We start from the raw sequence: 17,417 nt of genomic DNA, 5'->3' as shown, positions 1-17,417 counted from the left end.
ATGCGGACAGGGATTTAATTTTTATTACTGCCAGGCACCAAGTCCCAGTGTCAGATCTATGAAAAACTAATACAAAACACAGGCGTGCACACGCACACACACACGCAGACGCACATACACGTAGACAAACCCTCCAAGGGCAAAATGTTTAGGGAAAACAAACTGCAAACCCAGAGAGGAAATTGAGGCTCAGATCTTAATTCTTGGATGTGGTGGTACTTTCCCCAAAGGCACTGCAATCCACTAGAACCGATTCCTAAGGGGGGATGTGTACACACACACACACAAACACACGCACACACACAAAAAGGTTTTTCTGAAAGGTGCGTTACGTAACACCAGCATTATCTATGGCCTTACTCTGACCTCAAGGTTTACAAATATACATTATACCTAATCTTAATCCAAACCCTAACTCTAATCTGACTCTAACTGTAATCCTAACTGTTAAACCTAAAATACTCTCTCGCCCAGAGGGGACCTGCAAAATGTCTCCACACGAACAAGGTGTCCCACAAAAAAAGAAAAAAAAAAAGTATAGCAACACAAAGATCACGCACTGAGTTCTTAGCTTAAGCTAGCTATAAATAAAGCATATAAGCAATAACAACAATAATATTAATAAGTCCCTTAATTGTCCTACAATGGAAATAGAACAGGAATCTCTGCAATTGCCACAGGACGCCACAAGAGGCACCATTAAGTACACGCTACCACGTGAGAATCTCTGCAATTGCCACAGGCCGCCACAAGAGGCGCCATTAAGTACACGCTACCACAAATATATACCAGATCTACGTCTACATCTTCACCCAAATTCTAATCTGGCTCTAATCCTAACTTTGAACCTAAATTTTGAACCATCCAGAATGTTGTTTCCCCACAACAGTACTTCAAAAGACACATCCCAACAAGTCCGGCTACGGCAGGAACACACGGCGTGACGGTGTTGATCAGAGCGCGGTCCATTAGGACAAAGTCAGGTTGGTGTCTTCAGAGCATCAGCGCTGACAGAGCTCCATCAGCTGATGTTCTACACACCTCACGGAACGTTCCCAGAGGTGAAGAGCTTCTCAGAAACTTTTTTCTTTTTCCTTTTTCATCATAACTGTGAGAAATTAACAACAAACACCTGGAATCAGCAGATGTCAGAAAGAGTTCTGGAAGTCAGAGATCTCATAAATTTACAACTTTAATCAAAAATGTACGACTCTTTTACTTGTTAATTCATGACTTTATTTTCGTTATTCTGCGACTTTTTTTTGTAACCTCACTACTTTCTTGGCATAAATTTACGCCTTTAATCTTGTAATTTCATTTACTTTTTATTGTCAATATGGCCTTGAGACTCTCGCTGCCTTCACAGCACCTGACAATACCAGCCAATCAACGTCCTGAGATAATATTCAGAAGTATGTGGTACTATTGTAAGACACGTGTACCCCGTCTGTCCCGTCGTACAAATTCAGTAGTATACAGCTGAAAAAGTCCTGGAAAAATCCTTTGGAGAAAAGAGCGGGAACTCTGTCATTAGTATTCCCCGCGTACGCGTACGGTTTCACCTCTGAACGTTCCAGTATGTTTTAGTTTTAGATTTATATTTCTACTCGCTTTAAGAAAGTTTCACTTCAATACCAGAGCAAGGGAGATGCAGTACAAGTACAAGGTGTCTGACCTTGAGTATTGTCAGAGCACAACTGGAATTTCATCAATAAAAAAAAAAAAAAATCACTTTAAGGTTTGAAAGAACTTGCAGGAAGTTTGTTTGCAACACGAGTTGAAAAAAAGTGTGTTGTACATTTGTGATAAAAACTTTAAAATCACTTTAACCACCAACTACGTATTTTGTAATATTTTATTATTTTCTAACTATCAAACGAGGTGTTTTTAATTTGGAGATAAATGTCAGTCACATGATCAGTTTTTAATTTTCTCTGATGTCACAGCGTTAACAGCTCTGACACAGTGCAGATATTTCCAGCCTCTGCAGTGACATCCAGTTAAAGATACGATGATGATGACTTCACTCGTGTGATCACATGTTTACACCTAAAAATAACCACACCTCAAATTAAGAGACTATTGAAAAGGACAACGACTGAAATGACTTTGTTTGTGCTCAGTCTACAGCAGCGATCACATTCATCTCTGAGCCGGGGGTCTTCAGTGGGGAACCTGACCTCCTGCAGCGGGGTTGGGGGGGGTTATGTTTAAACATGTCACCAGACTTACATTAGGGGATTGTAACCAGTGACCACTAGGGGGGTTCTGAATGGGCTGAATATGTTAAAGACTCCTGGTTAATAGTGATCGCATTAGTGAACCTTACTGAGTGTCTGTATGTCCAAGTATTATTTATAGGCAAGGTGTGAGAGAGTGGATGGATGGGCGGATGGATGGATGGATGGATGGATGGAACCTTTTTTATTGCACTCCCTTCAAACCCACCGGCCGGTGTGGACAATAGCTCCTGATCACACAGTGATTGACACCTGAAACGTGCTGAAGGTCAGAACCACAATAGAAGCAGATCAACATTCTGAAACTATTCATGTTAAGATTATTAGCAGTGTTTGATTGGATTAAGCCTTTCATCAACTGTACACAATTACAACTAAAAAAAAGAAAAAAGAACTGTTTTATCGTATCACTGCTGCCATCAAGATTCAGAATGTGGGTTTAAAAAAGGAACATTTTTATATTTTGTTTTGGCAGTAACTTGGATACCTGTATGTTTTAATGATTTGTTAATTAGGGTTAAAACACATCAAGCTACTGCATTCGCCTTATTAAATTAGACAAACGCAGCAGCTCGATGCGTGCTAACTGTACTTCGCTAACTTTTCTTTTTATAGTAGAATATGTAGGAACTCCATGGCTACGTCTTTGACAGATGACCCTGGATGACCACCACTACAATTCAAGATCTAAAACGGGGGGGAAATTCTAAAAGATTCAAATAAAAAAAAATTATATTCATATGTATTAATAAATAAGTAATAAAATGCAGATTGATTTCATTAGATTGAATGTATTTAAATGTGTTTCATTCTGAAAATTAAACACATATATATTTATACCCAGTATATTTTTTACCGTTATAAGAAAAATTACAAAACCTGACCAGCAGAGCAGGAACGTTCCAGTTCCACTCCTATTTTTATTTAATTGCAGTTTCTTATATATTTGCCCTCCTGACCCGACATAAAGACTCAAAGTTCACGTATCCGTATACAAACAGCAAATCAACTCCACCTGCCTTTGTTATTGTCTCCAGGTCTAAGGCCTCTGACTCCTGCCTGACCTCGCCCGGGGCTAAAGTGAACCTTTATCTCACAAAGAGGAGGATAAACCCGACAGATCAAAGCTGAGGCTCCACACCATCAGCAGTGAGTTACTGTAGGGGAACTCCAACGGGTCTGTAGATACAGTCTTTAAACTGCTATTGTTTTACAGCAGTGGTCTCAACCCATGGTCCGCAGACCGGTACTGGTCCGTGGCTCATTTAGTAGTGGTCCATAGTGGGTCACAGAGAAAGATCCTTTACAGTTCTTGGTAGAGAAAAAGTTTTGGGAACTGCTGTTCGACAATATCGCTGGATTATTGAATTCCATTTTTGTACTTTCTTAGGACTTTCTAAATTCCTTCCGGAGTTTTTGTTTTTAATGTGAAGGAATTTCCCCGTGGGGATCAATAAAGTAATTCTGATTTCTGATTCTGGAACTGATATTATTTATACTGATATATACTGTATAAAAGCAGAGAACACTCATCCTGTCATCCTGTCATTTCTGTCATTTCTGATGAAGTCACATTTCCTCTCATTTATTACATAAAGTATCAGGTGAAGTCTCCACTTTTTCGGCCCCTGGAGAGTCGAGTTGGACCACATTTCCACTCATTAGAGCAACATTAAAAGCATTTCAGCCTGACATTGTGTCATGTAGCTCGGACTGGCTGCTGAATAAAACCGGAGAATTCCTGACAGCTCCTGGCTAATGTGAACGGACAAGAGAACAGAGACACTGCACTGCGGTTGACAACTGGCCCCGGTGACTGAACCCTGTGCCATCACAATGCAATCACAGCGCAATAACACTGATCACTATCTGATGTGAGAGCAGCTGCTCGAGCTCAGATAAATGTAATCTCTCCATCTTTTGTTTATCTGTATACTGTTTCATTTCCCCCGTCCTGCCACTGTGGCATATTGATTAAATTAATAAATTAGGATTGATTTAGAGGTGTTGGCAGTGCATCTAATGCAAAGAGTCAGTTTTCATTTCCATCCCATCACTGATGTTATGCAGGCCAGTTGGCAGAGAAGAAATGAAACAGCAATAAATCAAACGCCGTGTGTTATTGGTGTAAAACATAAACTCTGAGTTTGCAAACAGTTTGTTGGCAGAGTGTCTCCCTCAGCCCTACACGGGGATACTTATTCACAACAAACAGGTAATCATTCTTGTCTTCGTATTTCTTCAAAAACATTTACGTTTGGCATTGAGGATATAAAACCTTTATATTATTATTATTATTGTTGTTGTTGTTGAAGAGGTTGTATCAGAAACTTTGAGACACTTTCGCTTCTTTACAGACTTTCCAGCCGCACAACAACACATTCAGTTCTGTAGGTTGTACGAGTGTCGCCCCATAGACGTAGAGTCTGCAAACTGACAATTTTCTGTTTTAAATATTTATGTGTGGACTATACAGAAATGTGCAATATTAATGTGTATTTCTGAGTATATACTCTGTGCTGTCAACTGAGTCTTTTTAATATGCAATACTGCGATCTGAACATGGGTTTCTGGATTTAAAACTGTTGAAATAGATATTGTGAAATGCGATATGAGGATCATTTATTTAATGATGCAATATATGTATGTATATATATATATATATATATATGTATATATATATGTAATATATGTGCAAAACAAGCATCTGATTATGGTACATTTTATATAATATTTGACATACTTTTTGACTCTCTACAGTTCCTGATAATGTTAATTAAATGTTTAGGACCAGACTGGGGGCAACTTTTCTTTTAAATTTAAATATTTTAATCCACCAAAAAATGTGCAGTACCCAGGGGACCCCCTAGAGGTCAAAGATGATGTTTAAAAAGACCAATGCAACAGAAGAAATATTCTTGATTTTGGCAGTAAAGAGTGAACATTAATATCAGTTGAACTTGACAGTACAGTACAAACAGCTGCCAACATTTTCTGGAAAGCTTCTCCGTGGCTCCAAGGTTTTATTGCTGCTTTTACTCTGGGCTAATGAAAGCCCAGCGTCAATTTGGGCAGGAAATATGCAAAACAAAAGAAGAACCTTGGTTGATGATTTTCTCTTTTTTGTTTTATTATTAGCGTGTTTGATGAATGAATGTGAAATTACCAGCGACCATGGAAGACAGGCTGTCAGGGGATTTTGAACATTGTTTTAGTTTTTCTGTCTTTTTCAAGACTTCAGAGCCATTTTTAACTGTGAGGAATTGTTCCATCTCCTCACCATTTGCCAAATGATCATCGCTCCATATCTGATATGAGTTATATTCGGAGCAGAACTTGATAATTCTGAATTCCGGGGCAGGCACACCACACCACACCTGGGAATTCTGTTCTCACAAGATGCAGTTTTTCAAATTCAGATGAGCCTCTTCTCCCCTGAAATCTGACGGCAGGGGAGGTGTAATGTTTTCAGAAAAGTGTGGGTTCGTAGCGAGTCACCGTTGTCTGGGGAATTTCCGATATGAAGACACAACATTGGCCTCAAAAATCCTGAATCCCTTTGCAGTCAGGCCTTGAGACTCGCTGTCATCACTGGGGGCTCATTAAAACATTCCTCTGCTGGAACTCAGCATGAACGTAGGAACATGCAGTAATGGAGCCATGCTATCTGATTGCATCATGGAATTTTCACACCAGCGTGAACTACCAAACACAAACACCTGGCTTCTTGCTCTCCCAAATCCAGATTTGGTTTTGCAGCTGCTCAACGCCCCTGGAATATTTTGGTTTTTACTTGTCTTTAATAAAACACCGCGGTCGAGGATTACGCTCTGGAGCGAGTACTGAAGGAAGTAAATCAAAGATGCGACGCTCTATTTATTTATTTGGACAATGAATGAGTGAAGTGAAGTCTGTTTGCTTGGTGTGTGTGTGTTTGTTATCCTGGTTTTGCTTCACTTGGGGGACACCTATTTTCATTGGGGAAAGAAATACTGTTATTGTGGGGACACCTGTCTTTCTTTTGTTGGGGAAAAAAAATACTGTTATTGTGGGGACACCTGTCAGGGGACACCTTTTTTCATTGGGGAAAAAAATACTGTTATTGTGGGGACACTGTTGCAGGGACAATGTTTTGTGTTTTGAGTTAGGATTACCTCGTGGGGACACTGTTGCAGGGTCAATGTTTTGTGTTTTGAGTTAGGATTAGCGTTAGGGTCACATTTGAAGAAGGATAAGGATTAAGACTAAGCATATATTTGTTATATTTAAGGTTAGGCTAAGGGGAATGCTTTACGTCAATGTGAGGTTGAAAAAAAAATTACAAAAATCAATGTGTGTGTGTGTGTTGTCAAATATACTGTCTGTAAATAAATAAAACTGAAAAGAACAGACAGGAAGTTCGAAGGTCCAAGATGTTGGGAAAATTTAAAGGCTATTCCAAATGTACAGTATTGATTTTATGGGGTTTCTTTTACGCTATGGGTCCAGAAAGATTTCTCACTTTAACATGGGTCCAGTGAACATTTATTTAGAGCGTGTTGATAAATTAAACTGTAGGGTAAAAACTGTTTTAACTGACATTAAAAATAAATATTTTAGGGTAAAATAAATAAATATTTATAAATAATTTTGGTGTGACTGACATTAATGTCAGCTCTCTACTGCAGTAACAAACTGAACCCGACCTAAAAGCAAACAGCACCAAGTAGCACCAACAAAAGAATTCAGTCTGATAAGTGTTTATTTTTCTCTGTATCTTTTCAATTTTATCTACCAAAACTACAACTTTAGTCTCGTAATTTCTGTTAGTATTTAAAAGGAATTTCATTTACGATTAAAAACATGATTCTTGATTGTTTTCTCAACAGGCAACGACTAATTTGCTTGAGAATCACAAAATGTAATGGTGCTACTTTCTGTTTTGAAGTTAATTAAGCCTGAAGTCAATTAAAAAAAAAAAACTTGATATTTGAGTGTAGTCTTTCCACTGATACACTTATCAGTGATGAGTGTTGATTCATGTGGTCCTGAGTCTATACATCGGCCCCATTGCTGAGTACTCGACCATCCAGTCTTTAAATATTACGGATGAGAGTGGGCTGTAAAGTGGGATTGATGTGTTGTTGGTCAGATATTTTATTCTGGGCTAGATTGAGCTGCAGTTATGGAAATGAGCATCTCTGCACTGCCGATATGAAAGGTTATCTTTTAATTGTATTAATTTATTCACATTCCAACGCATATCTATCATTGTGAAAATTAAATATATAAATGAACAATAGCCATATTTATGGAGCGGTTACGACCTGAGACATAAACAAGGCCAATAGTCTCCTCCGTTCGCAGGACGGAAACTCAATCTGCATTCACCTCGTGCAATCCAGCCTGAACAAAAATATGTTTATTGCTGAAAGTGAGGAACGCTTTTTTTTTGGAGAATAAAAATAAGCAGACAGCTGCTGAGTGACAATACGCCTGATTATGGCGAAAAGGAAAAACAGTAACAAAAAAAAAAGTTTACGACCGCAGAGACGGCACAATTAAAGATGCTCTTGAAGAAAAGCGGCAAACGAAACACTGTCATTAGACCCACGTGTGGGGACGGAAAATCTTGGTCTCTCACAACAACAAACACACACATATCCACGAGCGTGGTAATATTTCTTTGCCTCTTTTTGAGCCCACCACCTGCTCTTTTGTTTCCTCGCCAAACTCGTCGCAGATGAGTTGGTAGAGAAAACAAGAAACCGTAGAAACAGGAAGCACTGGTTCCTCCTGTAGATAAAACTGCAGAGTGGATTCTGCAAGTGTCAGCAAAAATAAATACAGAATTAACCAACTGCACATAAGGCAACTTCATGTCTTTTATGAAGGCAAAGTGACAGTGACAGAAGCTGCAGAAACTGAAATCCAAAGATTCATTTTATGCTGCTGGAGAAGGCTGGAATAAACCCGCACCGCGGGGCCAGACACTCGAATAAAATCCAATAAAATCCATATTTGTCTATAATTAGTATTTGTTAAGTTTATTTGGGAATCCAGCTGTGGGCCCTGTTGATAATTTGGCAGGCTGGATTTCATCCACGGGCCGCCAGTTGATAACCACTAACCTACTGGGTCAGGTTAGTGATTAAAGGTTTAATACTACAAACAGTCTTTCACCATCAGGTTCAAACCAACAGTCCGTTAAGAGTGTTCTGTGTTCTGATTGTGTAAAACTTAGAACAAATCCACAGAAACACATTCAGAACCTGGAAAAACCAAGAATTTTAAATCCACAGAAAACACATTCAGAACCTGGAAAAACCAAAACGACCTTCAGTCCAAACTGCGACATGAGCGTCTTCTAGTGACGCCACACCGTGAGGAACCACTTCACTTAGAACAACCACTGTCAATGCCATTTGTTTAAACAAGAAGAAATACTAAGTACACATTAGAAGAAATGATGTTGTTACACATTCAGCACTTTTGTCTAAAAAAAAAAAAATCATATTCTTTAGTAAAATACCGTATAAACCAGTGTAGCTCAGAATGTATCTTTATCTTTTTACTATATGTAAATGTAACTGAGACATTAAATATTCAAGCAGTGAAAGTCATAATACCATTTGATTAGTGTAGGTCGAGTCAAAGTAATATTTCCACAATGTACTCATTATGCCGTGCACCTCCGTTTCACACTATAATGGGAAAGAACAATTTTACTTTTAATTAAAAACATCACTTATCACTAGTGCGTATGAGAATTAAATTGGATTTAACAAATCACTAACAAATGCAGTCAATGAGCCAATTTCAAGCAGTTGGAAAGCCGTCATTGACCAATTTTCCCACTGGGTTCCAACATTGCAGGAAAAAACAGTTGCTCCGGGTGTTTTATTGTTTTTTTTTTTTGTTTTTTTTTTAATGTCATGAATCAAACTAAACAAGGATTATGAACTGTATTTTTTTTTAAATAAAACAATAATTACAAGAAAAAAAAACAAGCAAAAGCGTAGCATTAAAAAACAAATAAGCAGCTGCCTAATCAGTACGACGCCGCACTTCAGAAAACAAGCAGCTTTTCAGGATGCCTACCGGGCATACATTGTTGTTTTTTCTTTTTATACTTTGTACTGTATTCAAAGTACACACGGATCAGCTCACCCGTATCCCATAATGATACAGAGCTTAAATATTATTCCTGTCTTAGAAAAAGGTTTTATATATAGGAATACTTGTCCATCGTGGCTTCAGGATTCCAAACGCCCTCCCCCAAAACACAAATGTTCAGGCTGCGAAAGATCTGTGAACGTTGAGCTTTGTTTTGAATCATGTTTTTTTATGGTAATTCTCCATTGTTTGCATTAAATCTACATCCAATTTCTCACTTAAATCAATTAGTCACCAGGCTAGGAAAATAATATACTGTATGTGGCAGAATTTAAACACAGTGCTACAGTTGTTACATGTTATGATTGTGAGATTTAAATATCATTTTTATGACAATTTGTGCAAATCGGTACTTCACACCGGCAGATAGAAAAAGAAAAACAACGGCTGCTGGATCTGTGAATTAATATCAAATACTCACAGTTACTCACCTTTTTTATCTTTTAGTGAAATTTAAAAAAAAACAAATTCCACTAAGCAATTCATCTTAATCACTGTCAACATATATACACACATGTTGTTTTGTGAAAATAATACTGTACCATCAGGGATATGACAAAAGTTTTAAATATTTCTTACTACGGAAAGTTCCCAAAGTGATTCAGGACCAGTTTCTATGCAAATCAGACCAAAACCCTCGACGTTCACCGCGGACGGCAGCATTTGCATGGATCTAGCACGATGACACCGCACTGATATATTTGCAGAGTCCGGAGGGGAAATAGGGTTCTGTACATCCTTGACTTATATTTGGACCCAGGCAATCAATAAGAACAGAATTATGAGGCAGTGAAGCGAGTGATTTTAATCTGGGACTAAATATCCAGTAGTGGATTAGTTTCAGACAATGTTATACCTCCAGAGCTTTTCATGAAATATGGATAAGGTAAAAGGGAGAGGTGGGGGCGGAGGGATTAGGGAAGAAAGAATAAAGGCATTTCCCAAACCACCTCTGATGAAAGCGAGATGAAAACTTTCGCAGATGAGCATCTGGAGGATTTGGAGCCAATTTGGCAAAACAGATGCACCGTCTCCCACCGCCTTATTGGTCCAGACACCAGTTTAATTAGAAAGACCCCCTGGTCAGATACCTTTTAACTCTGTCAGTGGAGTTCCTTCTAACATGCCCAGATTATTCTCACTCTGTGAAATCTCATGATCATTGATTTTCCTACACATTAGGTGTGTGTGAAAAACAAAGAGACGAGAGAGACATCGAAAAACGAATGTTTACCTTTTCACACGAGGGCAAGTTAAGGCAGGTCAACACACGATGGATTTTTTTTTTAACCTTGATTATTGTTACATTCAACAGTCACAGTTCTTAAATTAAAAATACCAAAACATGGGAAACAGGAGGGGATGGAATTATGATCAGGAATGGACTGGCTTCATCACATGTTTCAACCAATAAGACATTTTAGGGGGCGGGTCTAAGACTCCTGCAGGGCTCACAAAAACTAAAGCAGAAACAAAATGGTGAGAGGCAAGAATATAAATTTTACATGGACAAAAATCGGTGGGGGCAAAAAAACTGAAGGCAAGAATATAAATTTTACATGGACATTTTTATTTAAAATGTTCTTCAGATGGTGATCATTAAAAATGTGGTTAATTTTTTTTTTTTACCCCAACAGAGTACTTTGAGTATATTTTCGATTTATCTCAGAATATTATCTAATTAATTGTATTTTTAATATTTGTTAGCAAAAGAAACAGTTTAGTCATTAAATCCCTCTGAGTATGCAAAATTGAAATAAATCATTTATTTTTATAAAATTTGATAGATCTAAAAATCAAAAAGACCTTTTTTTTTCTTGGAAATGTATACATTTCTTCTTTCGTCTTCTTGTTTTTGCCCCTTGGTCAGTGCCTCTCGGCTGTTTTTCTGCTTTATGGCATTGAGATCGTTTATTTTAGATTTATCTGTGTCGGGCTCTCCCTCTGTTTAATCCTGAACTGCTGGGTGCCAGTGTGTTTCCATGAAATGATAACACTCTCTCTGTTCTGTCTTTTATGGCCACAGAAGCTGTAAGGCACAGCAGGTTGTGGTAAACTAAACTATCGCACAGTTTCATCAGTGTAATATCATTTGATATTGTAAACAGCAAAAAGCGCGCACCAAAGCTGTGCTACAAAGAACTGAATATCTGGAGCAGCAGGGTGTGCATCAGTGTGTTATTGATGTGAATTGACTGGTAGCATGTTTTTTCAGTTGTTTTTTTTTTCCTGCAAAAAATGACTGTTACTCTGTGAAAATAAAATTGGTTGGAGAAACAAACAAAAAAAGGAGAAAAAGAAATAAGGCGGCAGATATTGTTTATTTAAAGAGTAATATCAAGAGAAACGATTTTTACCTTGGATTATTTATTCAAAGTGACTGTTCTGTTTGTCTTATTTGGTGTAGTTGCAATCACTATTTTTATCATAAAAATAAATAAATAAATAACACGTCGTAGAGGATGTGAAAATGAGAAAAAGTCAACTGAGAATTGTTTTGGTCGCGAGGCTGATTTTTACTGGGGAGAAAAACGAGGCTCCAACTTGGATAGAAACAGAACTTATTAAAAGAAAAAAACATAATATAACATGATGTCATATATATAACAATATATATGACATGTTAATTACAGTCCTCTTTATCTGTAGCATGGCTGGAGCATTGATGTGTGTAAACATACAGTATATGTATATGTGAAAACACATAAATAGTAAATATACTGTACTTAGATTACATATGTATACACATATATGCATATAAATATATATACACACATATATATATATAGATCAATTTACCGCAGTTTCTGATTGCTACTGTAACCAAAAATGTACTTAACAAAACATGTCATTTATATGTAAAACCTGAGGCAGATATGATCTACACAACAGCTAAAACCTCAAACTACAGCCTTTTCTTATTTTAGCTCTTTTTAACTGCTAATGAATAAATGCACTCGGAGCCCAACGGTTCCTGCGTCAGGCAGAGGAGCGTTGAAAATCAGAGGTAAATGACATCCAAAGGATTACTCTGGATTGAGATGCAAATGGTTGATTTGAGAAGAGTGTGGAAGTGAAAATCACCAGATCTCCATCCCGCGCTGTTTCCAAGAGTGTGAGATTAGACAGTAATGTGGCTGTGGATTGTGAACACGAAAAACAAGTCACTGTGATATTCATCACCAGGAGACGGGAAGCTACAGGTCATTTTCTCTTACGTCAGAACCGTGAGTATAATAACAGGCTTCGGGATAAAATCACACTGTCATAAGGATACAATATAATATCTTTTCGTATTTATACTGTCTCAAACATGAAGGCTTGAGATGACGACCTGCCGCGCAATGGTTTAGGGTTTGCCTTATGCCTAACATTCCAACTGCATATTCTGAACAAGTGCAGCAAGTGGCATTCAATGATGAAAGACAGTTTTGTTGTGTCAAAATAAATTAAAATAAATAAATAAATAAATAAATAAATATATGTATAGTGGTGTGAAACCTTGACACATTTAAATCACACAAATAAACTAATAACATTCACAAATAAAATTGCCGTTACAGACGAAGGTTTACTGCCGTTCGTACAACTGTAGGTCCTTGAACCTGCATGTGCAGAGATTTCCTGTCCTTGGGCTGAAAGAGAAATATCAGGAATCTTTCTTTCTAACTAACAAATGGAGTATGACATTTCTAAGAAAATATCTGGGTTAAAAAAAAAATCTGATAAAGCTCAGGTATGAATTCATAATTTGATCATCTGTGCTGACAACTGTATTTCAAAATGTTCAATCAACTGGACAAAACAAGGTTAAATATTCCTAACGCAATGTTTCTAGATGAAAAAAAAAACACGCAAACATCTCACAACCCAAGGATGATCTAAATTAAAATCAACACTTATTTATTAAGAAAATGCACAATAATTAACTAATTAAAATGGATTTACTTAAAAAAAATGCTTTCCTGTATTATTGCTGTAATTATGACCCTAAGAAAATACATTTGTCCTTAACTGTATTATTGACCCTAAGAAAATACATTTGTCCTTAATTTTCCACCTGTGATTTATCTGCGCACGATTGTGTCTGTGCGGAACATAAAACCACAACAGATCCTTGTAGTAAAACAACAGAGTCTCAACTGCCTTGTTTTGACAAAAAAATGTTAAAGCACCAGATGTGCAGCCGAGTCGTACATCCGCCAAGAAACGCCTTGGATTAAAGGTTAACTAACCTGAAATACAACAATGTAGCTAAAGTAGAAAAACACAACATTAAAGACTCCTCCAACCAACCACACGTCATTTTTAGAACAGAGATAAAATGCACGTATCTCAGGGTTTACACTAAAATAAATATATTTAATCACATTAAATTTAAAAAAATACCTCTCCTATTGGTTGGCCGTGGCCATTTGTCGGGACACGCTGCTCTTACTAAGTACAGTGATAAAAAATAATGTTTAATATTGATGTTATTTTGTCAGCATTTTAAAACTGCATAAACAACAATAACTACAGCCAGGTAAATAATTAGCAACGTTAGCGGCTACGTTAACCTCCATTTGTTTCTGCTAAGAACTTTTTCCAAAGCACCCCGGCTGTAATGACGCAGGTCTTCAGTCTCATTTATGTGTTATTAAAAACAATCAGAAATTATGGATGGACCATTTAATGCTTGTCACCTGAACTATTAAGCATTTTAAAGGGAGTTTGATTTTCTTTTCTTTTCTTTTTTTCTTTCCTGACTCCTGAACCATTTGCTCAACTAATTACAGTCAGTGTTTTTGTCTGTATTTCACATTGACTCAAGGGTAAAACTGGGACAAAGGAGACTCTTAAGTAGCCGCTGTGGCTTTTTCCAGGCTCTGATGTTGGGTTTTTTTTTTTTTTTCGTAGAATATTAACTATTCATAGGAGACCTGATGTCAGGCCTGGCTCAGAAAGGTAAAACACTGAAGAGACTGGATAATCCTGCAGGTCCACAACAACAGGCCAGAGAATAATGAGCTTCTCCTGGCTTGCCCTCATCATGCTGCACAATAAATGCCCACATAAAAAAACCCATGCATAACCCCAGGACCGTTTGCGTCTAAGATGACAACTCCCCTGACCTTAATTATAACTGTTCATGGCATCTCATGAAGCCCCTTATAGAGAGACTTAAAAGCACATCTCTTCTATTTTTCAATATTTGTTTACAGCCTCCGTCATGCTAATAAACCGGAGACCCCTCCACTTCATTAGGAGGTTGGGTTCACAGGAGAGGAACCAACCACTATGATAAAAATGTGTTTTCACTGTCCCACTTCTAAAGAAGTACAAGAGGTCCCTACCAAATACTAATGTTGGTATGATACATATAAATAAAGAACGTATGCAGCATAAGTGTCTCAAGTGGCAATCTATTGTATCCCTGTGGGTGCACTCCAGCCATAATAACACTACAACAGCACTTTCATCCATCCATCCTCGCCGAGCTGCGAGGCTGTTAACTTTGTTTCCGGCCCAAAACACGTTTGCAATTCAAAAAAAAAAAAAAAAAAGAAGAAATTCCACAAAATCACTTTACGATTCAAGCTGTAACAAAGTGCCTGTATTTGTGCCGTGCCATTGCCACGAGGGGATTAACAGCTGTGGATATCAGAGACAGAAGTCAGGACGTTTTTTTTTTTTTTTTTTCCTTTCACTAACGGCCAGGAAATGAGAATCAAACGCAGTGAAAAACCACACATCTTGACAAAAATTGAGCCGCCTGGTCTGTAATAGAATATGACTGACAGGGCATGATTTTCTGATTACATGGCTGACAGCTTGCACTTACTGGAAACGACGAGGACAGATGTTTGCTCCAACTCACATGCAATTAGGTTTTGACTTCATGAAAACGAGAAATTAATTGAAAGTGAAATATGGAGAAAAAGATTGTTTTCTTGGAGAGGCAGGGTCTACGGGTGACACGGTGTCAGGAGTGAACGCCATATGTTCCTGTGATTTAACAAAAACGAGGGTTGAGGAATCACACAATAAACGTGTAGCCTGGGATCATATGGACACTTGTTCACTTTGAGTTAAGGTAGAAATTCACGACTGAAAGTTCAAAGTTCAGGTTATGATGTCAAAGGTAACAATACTGTGGTTTAATAACAACTGATCATTCACAGTAACAGGGGGTGGCACAGGGTGGGAACCAAGAGAAATATTATAATATCTTGCCACTCGACTAAAATATTTTTGTACGTTAAATCTAGTAATAAGGTATGATTTTAAAATAAGAAATTAAATTGAGTCTTTGTTTTCAATTAATCAGATCTTGCCACACCACTAAAATATTTTTGTACGTTAAAACTAGTAATGAGGTACGATTTTAAAATAAGAAATTCAATTGAGTCTTTGTTTTCAATTAATCAGGATTAACTGCATTTCCATTACATCCAAATATTTATCTCAAAACAAAGGTTTTTCAGTTCAAATATATTTTGGTATTGGGGTATATGGGGGATCCTTATTTTGAACCTTGTATATTTTATCAATTAAGAATTATTTCCAAACTCTAATTATTGAATATTTTCATAAATTTGTTTTGACTACAAAAATGAATGTTAACTTTAGATTTGAGGTTGGAAACACTGACCGGCAATATTGAGAATCCCAATTATCCTGTCCTTTTCCTGAAGCAGATTCTGCAGGTACGATTGATTTAATGAGGTGATCCGACTCTGAATCCCAAGGTCAAGACTTGAGACTTGTTGGAAACTTCCCCGTTCACAACTTTGTCATATCTCTAATGAAAATGCTAATGTAAGTAAAGCGATAATGACACATCTGGTGAATTGAGTCACAGACTACAGTTCACTCAGACTCAGCACTGTGCAGTTTGTCAATTAATTTTTTTGTCCAGGTTTATGAGATATACGTCAGCCACTTTGATTTGTAGTGACCGTAAAAGAATGCTGAAGCCGCAGTCTGTAAAAAGCTTTATGGGGAATATTTTTTTTACTGTATGTGGTGACACTGTGTTTGTGTCAGTTAAGTACCATTATGTTTTTATCTACAGCAGCAAGTGCAAATTAAAGCACAGGAACCCATTAAAGAGCAAAAGTAATAAAATAGCATATAGGATCGTAAAAATTCTGAGCGAGCGTTACCCAGAATTCCGTTAATCTGCACGCCATTAAAACAAATAGTGAATATAATTGCGACACTTATTTTTAAATGGCCACAATAAACTGTGATTTATGTCACCTGTTCTGACATGTGATCATGTCTCATGACACTTCCTGTCACCGGCTCAGAAAAGAAAAACAAGTAGAACAGTAAATTGTACGTCAACGATAAGACGCAATAATTACATGGGGTCAGCTGATGAAATGGACCGAACGTCAAAACGTCTGAAACATTCCGAAGTCACAATAAGATTGTTGTTGTCAGACTGGAGATATTGTTCACCTCATTTAGTTTAGCTGCTGTTGTGAATACAGCGGTTATCATTGTTGTGTGACTGTGCTCCATGAGCTGTCACTTTTAATTACCACCGTCTCTGGCCTTAAATGTTAACACATGCCGTCCAGCCATGGCCAAGTGTCCATATCCAATTACTATTGAAAAAAAACAACACATCAATGCAGAGAAGTTTTTTCTTTGGGTTTTTTTTTTTGATAAAGAAAAACAACAAATTGGAAACAGGAAAAACATAAACTTGATGATTCTGTGTAATAACAAAATGGAAACAAGAAAAACATAAACTTGATGATTCTGTGTCTCGTGGGTCTTCAGGGTTTCCAGGAATTCACCCTGTTCTCTAATTGTTCAAAAGACACAAATGAGGGAATAACTCCAGTTAAAAAAAGTGTGACTTTGTTTTGCAGCTCTGTTCCACACTGCGAAAACAGTCTCAGTAGAAACACAAAATATTCATAAACTTGGTCAACTTGTCTTACATCAAGCAAAAACAAACCAAAAAACAAATCTACCAAGGGGCTTAAAAGACTTCTTCTTGACACGAATTCTGAACTACCTTTA

The sequence above is a fragment of the Cynoglossus semilaevis genome, chromosome 15, assembly GCF_000523025.1.
Source record: "Cynoglossus semilaevis isolate Cse_v1.0 chromosome 15, Cse_v1.0, whole genome shotgun sequence".
Taxonomy (NCBI): domain Eukaryota; kingdom Metazoa; phylum Chordata; class Actinopteri; order Pleuronectiformes; family Cynoglossidae; genus Cynoglossus; species Cynoglossus semilaevis.
The sequence above is the reverse complement of the archived record's forward strand: the minus strand, read 5'-3'. Positions refer to the sequence as shown.